Genomic DNA, 15,844 nt, shown 5'->3' with positions numbered 1-15,844 from the left:
GCGCTGTATCCCCAGCACCTGGCACTGGGCTTGGCACGTGGTGAGGGCACAGTAAACCAAATGTCGAGTGAATGAGTAGCCACGTGCCGCTTAGCCATCAGTGCTTTTCTGCGTGATGTAAAAGCCTTCTGGATGGATGGTGGCATTAGGCGTATGCATGGAGCTCCTTTCGCTCCCACCAGCTTGTTACTAAGCGGAAGGGTCGCCGGTGGATCCTCCCACAGCGTTCCTACCCACGGGGTTCCGCAGTCTGCGGCCGAAACAGGGCGCACCTTGGACCCCGACCGCTTTGCAGGGAGTGCGCAGGTTAGCGGAGGCCGCCGGTGAGGCCACCTTCGCTCGACTCTTCTTTGTTGCTCCCACCTCCCCAGGCCTGGCCGCGGCTGCCTGCAGTGACTCGTGACTCCCCGCCGGCCTCGAGGGCTGCAGCGCGAGGGAGGAGGGGGGGCCCCCGAGCGCCCCCCGCCCGCCTGCCCTCCCCTCGGTCTCCAGACCAGAGACGCCCCTTGGCGGGATGGGGGGGGACGCTCGTCCCCGCCTTCCCGCAGCCTCCTTCCCCGCGCGCTCGCGCCGCGCCAGCAGCCCGGCCGCTCCCAAGGCGGGGGCACGTGCCCGCGCGGGGTGCGTGGCGCCCCCGCCCCCTGCCGGGCCGGCTCCCGCGCGCGCCGCGCCCCGCAGCCCCGGCCGGCAGAGCCCTGGCAGGCGCGCGCCGCGCCCCGCCCCCCCGCGCGCGCGCCCGCCCCCTCCCCGCCTCCCCCGCGCGCCCCTCCTCTCGCGCCCCTCCCGCGCCCTACATCCAGCGCCCAGCCCAGGGGGCTCAGTCCGCAGCCGCCGCCGCCGCCGCCGCCGCCGCCGCCGCTGCTGCTGCGCCTCGGCCTCGGTGCAGGCAGCGGCCGCCGCCGAGACAGCTGCGCGGGCGAGCATCGCCAGGCAGTAAGCCCGCTTTCTCCCCGCGTGTGCGTGCGAGTGCGCCTCCCGCCCGCCGGCCCCGCGGCCCGGGGGAGCGGCCGCCCTCCTGCCCCGCCGCGGCCCGGGCCGCCCGGCCTGCCGCGGCGGGTACCTGCGGCCTGGGGCCTCGGCAGCCCGGCCGGGGTGGGGGCCGCGGGGTCCCTCGGGTGCGTGCCTCGGCCACCCCGGTGGCGGGCGTGGGGAAGGGGAGCGACTGGGGAGGGAGTGGCGTGGGGGCGGGGGAGCGGGCGTGCCGGGGGGGGGGTCTCCCGGTGCTTTCTCCGCGGAATCGTGGGGAGTAGGGCGGGGGGAGGGGAAGGGGCCCCTGGTTTTCCTCTCGAGACTGGAGGGCGGTGGGGGCGGGGTGAGGTGGGGGCACCCATTGGTGTTCTCAGCCAGGATGGCTGGGGGGCGCGGGGCGAGGCGGGCCCCCCCTCCCCGGGCATGCACCTCCGGGGTTGCGGGGATGGGGCGGGAGCGAGGGGGGACCTGCCGGGCTTCGCACAACGAAGAGGACTGGGGTGGGGACGAGCGGGCGTGGAGGTGAGCGGGCTAGCCGGGGTTTTCTCGACGGGGATGCTGGGGGGGCGGTTGGAGGAGTTGGGGGTGGGGTGCAGAGAGAGTGAGGGGGGCGGGGAGGGTCCGCAGCGGTTCTTCTTACTGAGGGGATGGCGGGGGGTGGGCGAATGGGGGTGGGGAGAGTGGGAGATTTCAGCTTCAGCGTGGAACCTAGAGAAGCCAGAGGAACGTTCTGTCACGTGGGTTGAGCCTTAGAAGGTGGATTTTCAAAACTGCAGGGTGTGACCTTTCCGTTTCGAAAAGCGTGAAATCCCTACAAGGTGCCGTCTGTTCCAGGTTCTGGGAGAGAGGTTTGTGCTTTCGAAGTTTCTCGTTCTCTTCCATTCCTTCTCTCTCTCTTCCATTACTGGAGGCCTCTTCCCAGCCGTCCAGGACTAGGTAGAGGTTTGCAAATGAGCGAGGGAAGAATGTGTGTGGTTCGTGTTCGGTGCTATATTATTTTCTGCGCTGGGGACTGCGAGTTTCTCAGGTTTGTTTGGATTGCCCTTTACAATAAAAACCCTGTGCTAGGGAGACCCCTTGGGAAAAGAAAAGAGAACGAGGTTTATATAGGGGACTCCGGGTTTGGTTTTTTAATTTCCTGAAGGGCAAGAGATACGTCGTGTTAGCATTTTGCTTGACATTTTTTTCTTTTTGGCTTGGCTTTTGGATGAAGTAGAAATAGAATAAATGTACGTGTTTGCTGAAAGTCCCCTATATTCGTTTAAATTATTCCATCGGGATTATCTGAGCCCCCCTTTGATTTAAATTTGGAATAGATCCAGTTTTCCTAATTGGAGCCATCATTTTGTAATTGCCTGTAATTCTTCCCTCGGTTATCAAATCTATGGCAAACCTATAGAGCAGTAGGAATAATTTTTTTTCGTTATCTTGATTAAGACAGTTTTAATGTAAATTTGATGTTGTTCCTTGGAAATGTGAACATTTACAAAATAGCCTAAGTTTCAAGTACGAGTTCCCTTGGAATTTTGCAAAGCCTTTCCCTCCCCAACTCCTCTCCTCCGGGAACAGAACCCTCCCCATTCTTTACACTGAAGAAGCAAGGGCTTCTGGGATGGTAGCTTTGCCTTCCTCGTGCTTATATTTGCTTAAGAAGGGTGCATACTAAAAAGGCATCCGCCTTTAATGTGGTGAGGCTATACGTGCCTTCCCATTTTGGTTACATAAGGTTCCAATCTAGTCTTTACCTTCAGTCTTTAAAAATGGTTATTTAACATTTTTAAGAGCAAGTATAATCTTTATGCAACAGGAAATTGGTCAGATAGGCCATGATTTGTGCATACCGCCTTGCAATAAGTTTGTATCAAAGACCACGATATAGGATCTGTAACCATATATGGTTTTTAGAATTCTATGTTTCCATGCCCATATTGAATTTTTGTGTTGTTGTTTTTTTCAACCAAGTCTAGATTTTTGAGTGAGATTTTCAAAAAAATTTGTGTAAGATTCCTCTGGTATGATACCAGTGTATTGGAGCTAATTTAGTATCTACCAAATGAATGGACCACTTAAGTAATTATTTTGTTTACTGGAAATGCGAAACTGAAAATTTTTTTTTAAAGATTTTATTTATTTATTTGACAGAGATCACAAGCAGGCAGAGAGGCAGGCAGAGAGAGAGGAGGAAGCAGGCTCCTTGCTGAGCAGAGAGCCTGATGCGGGGCTCGATCCCAGGACCCTGAGATCATGACCTGAGCCGAAGGCAGCGGCTTAACCCACTGAGCCACCCAGGCGCCCTGAAACTGAAAATGTTTTAAGTGGGAATAGAGATTGTCCTCTCAGAGACTGATGAAAATGCGTTTAAAAAAGCATTATTAAGTGCACCATTTCTAATGTTACTCTGATACATGTTCTGTATACAGGCAACAATCTAAAACTTGTGCATTTAAAAATACAATTTAAGTCTGATTGTTTTCTGTCTTAGGAATAGAATGCTGAGAATGGTAAAATCTTTTACAGAGGGAAGCGTTTTGATGGGTGGAGGGAGACTTACAGTTTCTCCAGACAAAAGGAATAAATGGATGTCTTTAGCCAGCTTTTTGAGAACCTGTTGTTTGCCCTGCAAGACTGGAGGAGGAAAAAAGATGAAGAAATTTCAGAAATTAATGAAAGAATGATCAAGAATCATTCTAAATAGTCTTGAAGATTTTTGCATATAGCCATTTGAAGAATAATTGACAAATCAAGTCTTTGCAGTAGAAATTTCACCCTCTGGGACACTTGGGTGGCTCAGTGGGTTAAGCCTCTGCCTTTGGCTCAGGTCATGATCTCAGGATCCTGGGATCGAGTGCCGCATCAGGCTCTCTGCTAGTCAGGGAGACTGCTTCCCCCTCTCTCTCTGCCTGTTTCTCTGCCTACTTGTGATCTCTTTCTCTCTCTTTCTGTAAAATAAATAAATAAAATCTTTAAAAAAAAAAAAAGAAATTTGACTCTCACCCCTAAAGTTTTGACAGTAAAAAAAGAAAACAGTTTGTTGAAGGAATGGAAGCAACCATCAGAGGCTGATCCCTGTTTTCCTGCTCTCCACCTCCTGGTTCCCTTCTGCCCTACACCCCTCCCTTTTTCCCCCTCTGGTGCCAGCGACATTGGGAGCTGAACAAATGTTTGTGCTTGCTTGAACTTTAGGCCTTATCTCTTTGGCTGCTTTCCCCAACTTTTGCCTACAAAATTTTTTTGGTTAATTGAACTTTCCAGTTGTTTGGATTTGGGGTAAAAGGGAGTAGACTGTAATTATTTTCTCCTAAAAAGATCTTTTCTTTCAGCTCCTGTTGGATGAGAGCAAAGAAAGGTTCTTTTTTTTTTCTTTGTCAACAGAGTACTTAATTAAGCAGAATATATGACCATTTATTTATTCAACAAACATTTACTGAGTTGCCGCCTGGGTTGGAGGCTCTGCACGAGATCCAGGGATACATGGTGGATAAGAAATGGTTCCCGCCTTCTGGGGCAGTTATTAGAACGACAAACAGACCATGAATTTGTTGTGAATAATCAAGGGGTGTGCAGGGTCTTCTGGGTATTAACATAGCACTTTATACACATTAAACATGCTTCTGCCATGCGCACAGCGGAGTCGTTTCTTTTTATATATATATATTTTTTTTAAGATTTTTTTATTTATTTATCAGAGAGAGAGGGAAAGAGAGCAAGCACAGGCAGACAGAATGGCAGGCAGAGGCAGAGGGAGAAGCAGGCTCCCCGCCAAGCAAGGAGCCCGATGTGGGACTCGATCCCAGGACGCTGGGATCATGACCTGAGCCGAAGGCAGCTGCTTAACCAACTGAGCCACCCAGGCGTCCCAGCGGAGTCGTTTCTTGCCAGGGAGATATTCATTGTATAAATAGTACCGCACCTTCCTGACGAAGATGTACTTTTTCAATTTGGGTAATAATATGGTTTATAAGTCATCTTTCTAAAAAAAGATTTTATTTTTTTATTTGAGAGAGAGAATGAGAGGGAGAGCACAAGCAGGGAAGGGGCAGAGGGAGAGGGAGAAGCAGACCGCACTGAGCAGGGAACCTGATGCAGGGCTCGATCCCAGGACCCTGAGATCATGACCTGAGCCAAAGGCAGATGCTTAACCCACTGAGCCACCCAGGCGCCTGGTTTATAAGTCATCTTAAGGGTCTTAAGTCCTATGGCCTTTAAAAAAAAAAAAAAGATAGTTTGACATGAAGTGCTTAGGACATAGGTGACTTCTGCTCTTTAAGGTCAGCATTTTATGTCACTTCACTGAGCTGTGAGGAGACAGTGGCTAGGCCAGCATTCCTTCCTCTAACTTAAAGTCATCTTCAAAGAGCAAATGGGGCCAAGCAGAATTATTGTTCTGTGGTCAACTTTGAGTTATGGATAATGGACGTTGGAACACAGAAGAGTGAACGATACTGAATAGTAGGTCTGGTAAACCTTTGCCCTCCTGCAGGGCTGCCTCCCAAGATCCTTGTGCATTGCACCTGTTTTGTGGATAGTGTTAGACCAGTGGTTTTTTAACTGGGGCAGTTTGGCCCCCTATGGGACACTGTACAATGTCTGGAGACATTTTTGGCTGTCATGAATTGGGATGCGGCACCTGCTGGTGTCTAGTGGGTAGAGGCCAAGGATTCGGCCTGGGCAGTCTGTGTCACCTGGGGCAACCCCCGCAACAAAGAATTACCTGGCCCAGAATGTCAGTCGTACTGAGGTTGGTGGAATTCCCTCTACAAGAGGCAGTGAAACGTAACTTCAGGCAGAGTAGAAAGCAGTAACAGCATCTTGACATGACATTTAATGTTGGCTGAGCTCACCCTACTCGTCTTAAAAGTGACTAGTCCCAATACATCGACCTGAATAATTAAAAGACCAGTAAGAGCTACCATGTATGGCACTTGCACTGTGCTGGGCCTTTGTATACATTCTATATTCTTTTCATCTTATACATGAAGAACCCGGCTCAGAATGCAAAGGGACTTGCTTTAGGTTGTACAGCTGGTCAGGGGTGGAAGCAGACATCAAGGTTAAGATCATCTTACTCTTCAGAAGTTCATGGTTTTTGAGCACAACCTCATTGTACCATCTCCCTCGTGGCATGCTCCATTCAAAATTTTACTTAACAAAATTAAAATTACTACATGCCCTATATACCATTGAGCTTGCTTGAGAGTAATTAAAACCATGAATGTTAAATTTCATCATATTTGGAAGTAAGTGGCCAGGAGTAGGGGGAGAAAGGGAACTGACATTCCTTGAAAGCCTGCTATAGTTCTAGAAATTACGCTCCGCTGAATTTACACCCATTGTGTAATTTGATCCTCCCGGCAACTCTGCAAAGTAGCGATGTGCATTTCACAGATGAGGCTAGCGAAGTAGCTCGTCTAAGATTGCGCAACCAAGTGGGAGAGTTGGGATTTGAAGGTAAGTCCCATGACTAAGCCCCCGTGCCTTGCTGCTTTCCAAATCTTGGGGTCAGTGAAGGGGGGTGAGCTGAGCATGCTGCACGAAGGTGAGTGAGTTACTGGTCCTGGATAAAAAGAGGCTTCAGAGGTAACGTGTTACAGATGATGGATTGTATTCAGGTAGAGAATGGGGAGCTGAATCACTGCACTTTCCTCCACTGATGAGAAATGAGTTCAGCAGCGAATTTGTTCTAGGGATCTACCCAAACTAAGCCTGTAATTGTCATTTTGGAGAACTTCATTTGCTGTCTGACTTGAATTTTTCGAACACTGTTTTGATGACCATGATCCTGGAAGTTAGCTGGTGGTGTTCATATTCTTTCTGCGGTGCACCTGCTTCCTTTCTTGGGACGGTCGTGTAGAACTTAGTAATGACATCATCTGGTTTTGTCATCTTTTTAAACAATTTAAACATTTGTTTTTGCTGTGGAAGTTGTTTTTATAATAAACGTCATCAAACTCATACTTGTGTTTTCCATATGGGGGGTGTGTTTTGTTTTGACAGCTAAATATTTATTTTAACTTTTGATGTGTTGTGTTTTCGAGCATAACAAGAGGGGGAAAAAAACAGCCCAATAGTAATCATTTTGTCTGGCAAGCAGTTTTTGGGGTGTGTGTGTGTGTAGAAGGAGGACTTCATGTTTCATTTCATTTACTTTAAATTGGAAAGGAATTTTAACCATGATTCTCAAGGGCCAGGATGCTGGGGCGGGGGAGAAATGTTATTTAGATAAAATGCATGTTTTGATTTCCACAGAGGTCTGGGAACCATAGATTCTGATTATAATAATAATGTCATGACTCGGGCTACAGCAGTCAGCCACTGAGCATGCGCACGCATTGTGATAGGGATTTTGTACCCCCCCTTCATGATTTTAGAGTAGACTTGGGAGATCTGATAAAACTTGCAAGAATGCACTGATCCCTTTCAAAAATCCAACTTTTTAATGACAGTACTGGTACTTTTTCATTGTAGGGAAGTTCAGAAAATACAGAAAAGCCTAAAGAAGAATAGAAAAATCGGTTATAACTCACCGCCCAGAAATTAGTGACAGCGTTTTATATTGTTTTTTAAATGTAGTGGTTTTTTTTAATGGTGCACTCAAGGGAGTCCAACTGCAAAGTCTCCAACTTACAAACGTAGCCTAAGCTATTTTTTTAAAAAACTTTACTAAAAGATTTTGAGTTACTATTACATCTCTAGAGAGAAGTCATGGTCATAGGAGTGAGATGGGAGCAGTGCCGGGGAGTTAGAGAATGATCACGTAAGCTCCTTTAAATTTCTGCTCCTCCAACTTGAGTCATGGCATTCCCACGCTAGAAAGGGCTGTCAAGACCCACTCCCCCTCATTTTATGGATAAGTAAACTGAGGCTCAAAGAGGTGTGGAGCATCTGCTTCCAGATATAAAAATATAATGTGTTAATGTTGGAGTTCTAGTTTGAAGTTTTAGGTCCTACGTACAGAGGTAAGTTTTTATTTCCTAAATAAAAACTCTTTACAGTCACAAACTTTGTTGGCCTGTCCCTCAAAAGAAGACTTTTATGGTGGAAGTATGTTAGCTACACAAAAGGATACCAAAAAGGCCAAATATTTCCCAACTTCAGAAAATGATCAAAACAACTGGGAGTAGGGGCGCCTGGCTGACTCAGTCCGTAGAGCCTACCAAGCTTGATCTCAGGGTTGTGAGTTCGAGCCCCACACTAGGCATGGAGATGACTTTAAAAAAAACTCCTCACAAAAAAAAAAAAAAAAAAAACCCAGCTGGAAGCTTTATAGGAATTTGTCCTCTTGTTTGCTTTATTGAAATTGAGCATTAGCGGTGGGGAACCGCTTTCTTGCATCTAGCTCTCCGTTTAATTTCCCCTGGCCTATGGGACAAGTACCAAGTTCCAAGGCATGTCAAAGCTGCCTATAGTTGCAGAAGTGAAAATTGACTTTTTGAGAGTCTTTCTACGTGATAGTCTGGAAGACCATGGGGCTATTGTTGCACGAATGTATTCTTTTCCTTTGTAAAATGGGATGTCTATTAAAAATGTGGGAAGGAAATTTTAAAGATTGCATTTGGGGCGCCTGGGTGGCTCAGTCATTAAGCATCTGCCTTCTGCTCAGGTCATGATCCCAGGGTCCTGGGATCGAGCCCGGCATCGGGCTTCACTGCTTGGCACGAAATCTGCTTTTCCCTCTCCCACTCCTCCCTGCTTGTGTTCTGTCTCTCTCTGCCAAATAAATCAAAATCTTTTTAAAAAATAAAGATGGCATCTGCTTTGACTTAGGTAGGAACTTAAAATCGTAGCAGATGCTGGCCGTGTGGCGTCATTAACACAGACCCACAGAGGAGTTGTAATGTGGTTCTATGAAAACCATCCACAAGCTTCCCTCCCTTTCCTTGCCTACCCTGCTTCCTTTCTTCCTGTAGCTCCCTCTCTCTGCATCTCCTTTGTCTGTGTGTCTCTCTCACTCTTGGGGTCACTCTCTTTTCAGCCCAGCAGACTCTCCCCACTTGCCTTTTTCTGGGCTCTGGGTGTAGCCCCATCGTTCCGCTCATCTGCCACCATGTCTTCCGCTGACCCCACTTGACAGTGTTAGGGTCCCCCCAACCCGGGCTGGGCAGGGAAGCCGCTCTCCAGAGCAGGCGTGGGATAAAGAGAGCCGGTGTCACTTGGTAGAGAAACCTCCCCTGTGGATGAGCATTAAGCACACACTCTGCATAGAGATCACACCGGCTGCGTAGACACGGAAACCTGCAAACACAACCTGCAAACACGACCTCCTCCCTTGTCTAAGGCCCGGGCCCCATCGAAGCGGCAGCTCCGTGAGATAATGAATATGGATCGGATACTTATTGCCAAGGGCTTACATTTGAACAAATGAGAAAATTGTACCCTTGCCTAGGGGTGTGTTCTTAAGTAGGTTTTGCTCTTGCTCCTCGTTACCACCTGCTAATGACTGTGTGCATTATTGGGGCGCAAACAGCGCTTCCCAGCGTCCTGGAGTACACCAGCTCTCTCTTCGGAAAATGGGTTTTCCTCTGTATTTAAACCAGCGAGATCTGCTAGGGCTTCATTTTTGAACAGCCATAGATATAAAATGCACAGAAGATACATGTGTAGTGGTTTTTAAATGCGGCAAAACCTAAAAAAAGAACAATCAAAATAAGTCTGCTGTCAGCACTTCAGTGCTTGTAGAATTCATGTTTTCTTTTTTTTTTTTAAGATTTTATTTATTTATTTGACAGAGAGAGATAGCAAGTAGGCAGAGAGGCGGGCTGGGGGAAGCAGGCTCCCTGCTGAGCAAAGAGCCTGATGTGGGACTCGATCCCAGGACCTTTGGATCATGACCTGAGCCAAAGGCAGAGCCACCCAGGCGCCCGAATTCGTATTTTCTTCACCCACATAAACTCTCTGGGTCTTACATATATTCCAAGCCAGGAAATGTTCACCATACGCACTGTAATCCCAAGAATTTGTAATAGCCACAAGGGTTTACATTTACTTCTCAATACTAAGAAAATGCTAGCTGGGAGTACAGAGGTTTTATTGGCAAGGTGCTTTTGATGAGGCTGGGACAAAACTAAATTTCTATATTGGATTAAGACTTGTTACTCACTTTCAGTTTTAGGGTGTGGGTAAGACTGCTTGACTCGTGTCACGTTGGAGATGCGTGATTTACAAGAAGACATCGAAGCTTGGTTTTGCATTCTTGTTTGTGAAGCTGATGGCTAGCATCTGCCCAGGCCTAATCCATCATGTGCACTATATGTGGCCAGGTGAAGGGAAGTAACAGGTGTTCCCCCCTTCCCACAGGTCTCTTAGAGACCACAAAGTATACACAAGCACACACATAGGAGCCATAAAGTCCAAACATTTCTTTTTTTTTTTTAAGATTTTATTTATTTATTTGACAGAGAGATCACAAGTAGGCAGAGAGAGAGGTGGAGGCAGGCTCCCTGCGGAGCAGAGAACCCGATGCGGGGCTCGACCCCAGGACCCTGGGATCATGACCTGAGCTGAAGGCAGAGGCTTAACCCACTGAGCCACCCAGGCGCTCCAGTCCAAACATTTCTGCATCAGTAAGCCATGGTAGTAGATTTACAGATTTGAAATAACACAACTTTATGTTTTTCAGCAGCTTCTAAGAAACAGCCTATCAATAACTGTAGTCTCAGATTCCTAAAATGATCAGTTCCTCAGCCAGGTAGCTCCTGGAAGCTAGAGGGACACTAAGTGCCTTGTCAACGATTCTGCATCTCCAGATTCCAGGCGCTTCCCTTCTAGGCTACAAAAAAGCCCTGCATCTTTTAAGGAAGGACGTGGGAAGGATTTTGCAATGTGGTAAGCACAGCGAACCGTGCGAAGGAAAGAAACCAGGCAGCCGTGTATCTAATAGGAGGTGAATGTTTATACTTGCTTCTACAGCTAAAGCTGTCTGCCCTTGTTAGAGCCCCCCTTTTGTCAGCTAGAGCCCCCCCCTTTTTTTTTAAAGATTTTATTTATCTATTTGACAGAGAGAGAGATCTCAAGTAGGCAGAGAAGGAAGCAGAGAGAGAGGGGGAAGCAGGCTCCCCGCTGAGCAGAGAGCCCGATGTGGGGTTTGATCCCAGGACCCTGGGATCATGACCCGAGCTGAAAGCAGAAGCTTTAACCCACTGAGCCACCTAGGTGCCCCTAGAGCCCCCTTTTTAATATCAAATGTTTTCCCTACTTTATTAAGGAATAATCAGATTGCATAAGTTTAAAGGGTACCACATCATTATGTGGTATACATGTACGCTGTAGAATGATCGAGATGATTTAAAATCCACTTCGTTGTTTATCATTTATGGACTATCAAGTGCATCCACTTAAGGCGTGTGCTTTGTTGAGCTTGGGCAGACGTATGCGCCCGTGAAGCCAGTGCCACCAGCAGGAGGTAGGATATTTTTATCACTCCCCCAAAACTTTCCTTGTGCTCCTTCGGCCCTTACATTCTACCCTCTGCCCCCATCGCCAGGCAACCGCTGATGTGCTTTCGTGTGAGAGCCGCTTTGTAAGCTTAGATTCCAGCCCAGAGGGAAATGATGCTGAAAGAGACAGAAGAGTGGCCGTGTTCTTCTGAAGTAATTACCGTGTGCTCTGTCACATCCCCCAAGAGCAGGACAGATGAAATAATTTGAATTTTGCTTTGCACTAGTAAATATTTTGCCTGTCTGTATATTTATACCTCTAGCTAGTGTCTGTACATCATCGATAGACAGGAATAAAGAAACCCTATCCCTTGAGCCTTCCAAAAGGTTTTGGAAGGCATTTTCCATGGGTGAAAGGAGTGCCATCTTTCCACGCTCATGTGAAAAGCTTTTAGTATGTTAAACGTTGCCTTCCCATTGACAGATTGAGAAGGAAGAATAATTAGGCAGTTTCGGGGCCAGAGGACCGAGACACACTTTGTCCCTTCCTCCCTCACTCCTTGGAAAACCGTCCATGTCACTGTTGCGTGTGTCTAGCTGGCGGTGTGTTTCACTGCCATCACGCTGTCCGGCTAGTGTCCATCTGTCGCTCCTGCGTGCCACTGCATCTGCCCCGCCCCGTCTTCCTCTCCCCGGTTTCTTCCTCGGCTTTTCTGTCTCCTGATGCCACTGCTCTTCCTCTGCCCCGCTTTCTGCTAACAAAGCTGTTTTTGTAAACCTCTCCAGCCCGAGTTATCAACAGACTGACTAATTCCAACACGTCAGCTATCATTTCAGAGGCTGTTTTTCTTACTTTTTGTTCCGTGGTCCTGTCATTTCTCCAGACTCCTTTCAAGGTCGGGGCCACACTGGAGGTTTGAGAGTGGTGAACGGTTGGCTTCCAGATAATCAGAGTTGAATGTGTTTGTGGGCTATGGGGGGAGGGGACAGGCTTTGAAACCACGAATCATTCAAAAGAAGCAAATGACTTACGTTATAATCCTAGGAAACTTCCTTTTACAATGCTAAAGCAATTATAGTCCTCTCGAGGTGAGGTAGGTGATTCATCGCACCTCAGCACGTACTGTAAAGGGGAGAAAACCTTCAACACTTGTCAAAATCCGTAGAACGCACAGCACCAATGTACATTATGGACTTTAAGGAATAATAACGTGTGACTACCGGCTCATCGGTTGTGACAGACGTGCTACGGGAATACAGGATATTAACCAAGGAAACCAGGCGGGAGGTGTTGAGGTAAACGGGAACCGTACTTTCTGCTCAGTTTCTCTGCAAACCTAAAACTGCTCCCCAAATCTATTTAAAAACCCTTTAGGATTCAGAAATACCAAGACTATATCAGGCACTTTTTTCCTGTGAACTTGCAGATAGTAGGGCCGTGTGTGTGTTTCAACGCTAGTAACATAAGAGACGTGCTTCTGGGGGGCTGTAACTGGTATCCTGGGCCCCCTCTCCCTGCCAAGTGGAAGGGGGAGCTTCCGAAGGAGTGGGCCAGTTCCAGCTGGCTGGTTGCACAGTAGTTTCTGGAGAGGTCTGTGGGAGCATTGGGTTGGGTCTTGCTTTGTTAACAGTGGGGGACATCATGCCATCTTTGTGGTGGAGTAGGGCCCTGGACTTAAATTCCCTGCCCTACAACTCCATGTGCACTTTTTTGACCCTTGTATTTATGGTGTCACGAGCAGCAGCAGGGATAGTTGGTGAACTCACGCCGACTCTGAGCCAGTATCCAGGTCAGTCTGGCGGCTTTGGCCCAGAGGCTCTCGCATGGCGTGAGATAGGGTAGAGACTTAGCATCAGAACCTCCATGCCGTTACTCAGTGCAGCCAGCTGGCCAGGAAACTCCGGTAGGAAGATTGAGGTTTTTAAGGTCTTATTGTAATTGGTTTCTATATATTGGAACCGGGTGATTATTACAAGCCAGGAACACTGGCGATGGGGCCCAACACTTTGTGTGTGAATAACTCCCACGCCCCCTGGAGACTCTGATGCTCACTAAACTTTCACAGCTACGGATTTGGTTACACATTAGATTCATCGGAGGGAATTTGGCTGGGGGGGAGCACCCAGATGTCGCTAGTGGTTCTAGCTCTGCAGGGGCAGCCAGAATTTGAGAATCTCTGGTTTAAGGATAGGGGGGCATGAGCCAAAGCACCTGCTCTTCTCCAGCAGTGGCCAAACTTTTGGCTAGAAGTCATCCAGAGGCAGAGTGGAGAAATGGGGGAAGGTAAAATGGGTCTGATGGGTAGGCCTTGAATTTCATGCTGGAAATTTGGTCTTTAGATTACGATGGGGGAAGGTTGAGGGAAAAGGGAGGGATGCATTCCTGGTGGTACATTTGAAAAATTATTCTGGCAGCTCTATGAAGAAGGGGCGTGTCTGATGAAGTTGGTCTAGGTGTGAAGTGATGATGGGCCAAATTAGGGTCGTGAAATTGAGATTATAGGAAAGAGAGGGTCTGGAGGCTCTTTTGCAGATTGAGTAGACATGACTGGGTGATGGTTTGTGGGAGTGAGGGCAGTATTAGAATGTCTTTGCCCAGCACTTCCTCTCGAACTTCTGAGACAGCCGGTGCTCTCCAGATGCTTCTATCAGAATTGTCACATTCTATGGATCTGTGTTCATCCTTTGTCCCTCATTGCTTTGATCTGAGGAGCTGGTATTCCCCAGTGAGTTATGTAAAAATACAGAACTGTAGTCCCCCAGAAAACTACCCACAGTCATCATGGCAGGGGAAACAATCCTATTTCTTAACGAAAGAATGCTTGGAGTTGTGGGAAAGTCACAAACTTGGCAATGAGTAATTCGAGCCTCTCAGTCAATTAAGTGAATTTTTATTTTATCATTTGTTTTATCTGGGAGCTGTTGTAATAGTCATTGAGGGGCCATCAATCTTCATATTTTTAAAACAAAACAAAAATACCATTGAACATTAGGGCAAAGGACAAGAATGTTAAGGTTTTACCTTTTGACTTTAGCAAATATTTGCCACTCCATTTTTCTTGCTGGATTTTGCCTTTTGATTTGTTTTGCTTTGGTGGTTTTGCATTATTCACATTTGTTCCCAATGCCTGATAATTTTAGTGTCCCCTCTTCTGTTATAGATGGCTTTTTTATTCTTAAGTATTCCCTTTTTTTTTTTTTTTAAAGATTTTACTTACTTGAGGAGAGAGTGAGCACAAGCACGGGGAGCAACAGAGACAGAGGGAGAGGGAGAAGCAGACTTCCTGCTGAGCAGGGGGCCCGACATGGGGCTCAGTCCCAGGACCCCAAGATCATGACCTGAGCTGAAGGTAGATGCTTAACCTACTGAGCCATCCAGACGGCCCTATTCTTTATGTATTCTTGAAGTCTCATTACATTTTTTCATTTTCTACTTTATTCTCATCAAGCTCATTTGCTGGCAATTCTGCAATGATCTATGCGGAAAAAGCTCTTATCTTTGTTGTTTTATTTCTTTTTTTTTATTTTATTTTATTTATTTATTTGACAGAGATCCACAAGTAGGCAGAGAGGCAGGCAGAGAAAGAGGGAGAAGGAGGCTCCCTGCCGAGCAGAGAGCCCAATGTGGGGCTCGATCCCAGGACTCTGGGATCATGACCTGAGCCAAAGGCAGAGGCTTAATCCACTGAGCCACCCAGGCGCCCCTTTTGTTTTATTTCTTAACCTTTCACCCATTTCTCCCACCCCCCAACCCCCTGCCTCTGGCAACCACCTGTCTGTTCTCTATAAGCTTTTTTTTTTTTTTTTTAAAGATTCCACATATAATGTGGGAGATCATTTGGTATTTGTCTTTCTCTGACTTCCCTCTGCACAATGCTCTCGAGCTCCATTCCCTGTCATTGCAAGTGGCAGGATTCCATTCTTTTTAATGGTTGAGTAATATTCCACTATGCATCTTACCACATTTTCTTTATCCCATGTCTTGGTTGTCATAGATGATGCTGCAGTGAATGTGGGGCTGCAGATACCTTTTCAAGTTTGTGTTTGCATTTTCTTTGGCTAAATACCCAGAAGTGGAATTGCCAGACAATAGTTCCTTTTTTATTTTTCTGAGGCATCTCCATAGTATTTTCCACAGCGGCCACATCAATTTCCATTCCCACCCACAGCACACAAGGGAGCCCCTTTCTCCACATCCCACCAATGCTTGTTGTTTCTTGTCTTCTTCCTAACAGCCGTTCTGCCATTCTGCCAGCTGTGAGGGGGAAGCTCACTGTGGTTTGGATTTGCATCTCCCTGATGCTGAATGGGGTTGAGCATCTTTTCATGTACCTGTTGGCCATCTGGATGTCTTCTTTGGGAAAATGTCTGTTGACATCTTCTACCCATCTTTTAATTGGATTGTTTGGTTTTGGCCCTGAAGCTCTGGGAATGCTTTCTGTAATGGACATGCGCCTCCATCGGAGATATGATTTGCACCTATCTTCTCCCATTCAGTAGGT

The 15,844-nt window shown here is 47.3% G+C and overlaps 1 protein-coding gene across 1 annotated transcript in view; it reads left to right on the top strand.

Annotated features, from left to right (window-relative positions):
- Positions 1-816: 816 nt before the first annotated feature.
- The window catches only part of FHL1 (four and a half LIM domains 1), a 59,157-nt gene continuing 44,129 nt past the window's right edge, over positions 817-15,844 (top strand). Inside the window, exon 1 of the mRNA XM_047715818.1 lies at positions 817-933. The gene's annotated coding sequence lies outside the window, so the exon portion shown is untranslated. The remainder of the gene's footprint in view (positions 934-15,844) is intronic.

Source organism: Lutra lutra, chromosome X, assembly GCF_902655055.1.
Source record: "Lutra lutra chromosome X, mLutLut1.2, whole genome shotgun sequence".
In the NCBI taxonomy this organism is placed as follows: domain Eukaryota; kingdom Metazoa; phylum Chordata; class Mammalia; order Carnivora; family Mustelidae; genus Lutra; species Lutra lutra.
The sequence above is the reverse complement of the archived record's forward strand: the minus strand, read 5'-3'. Positions and strand labels throughout refer to the sequence as shown.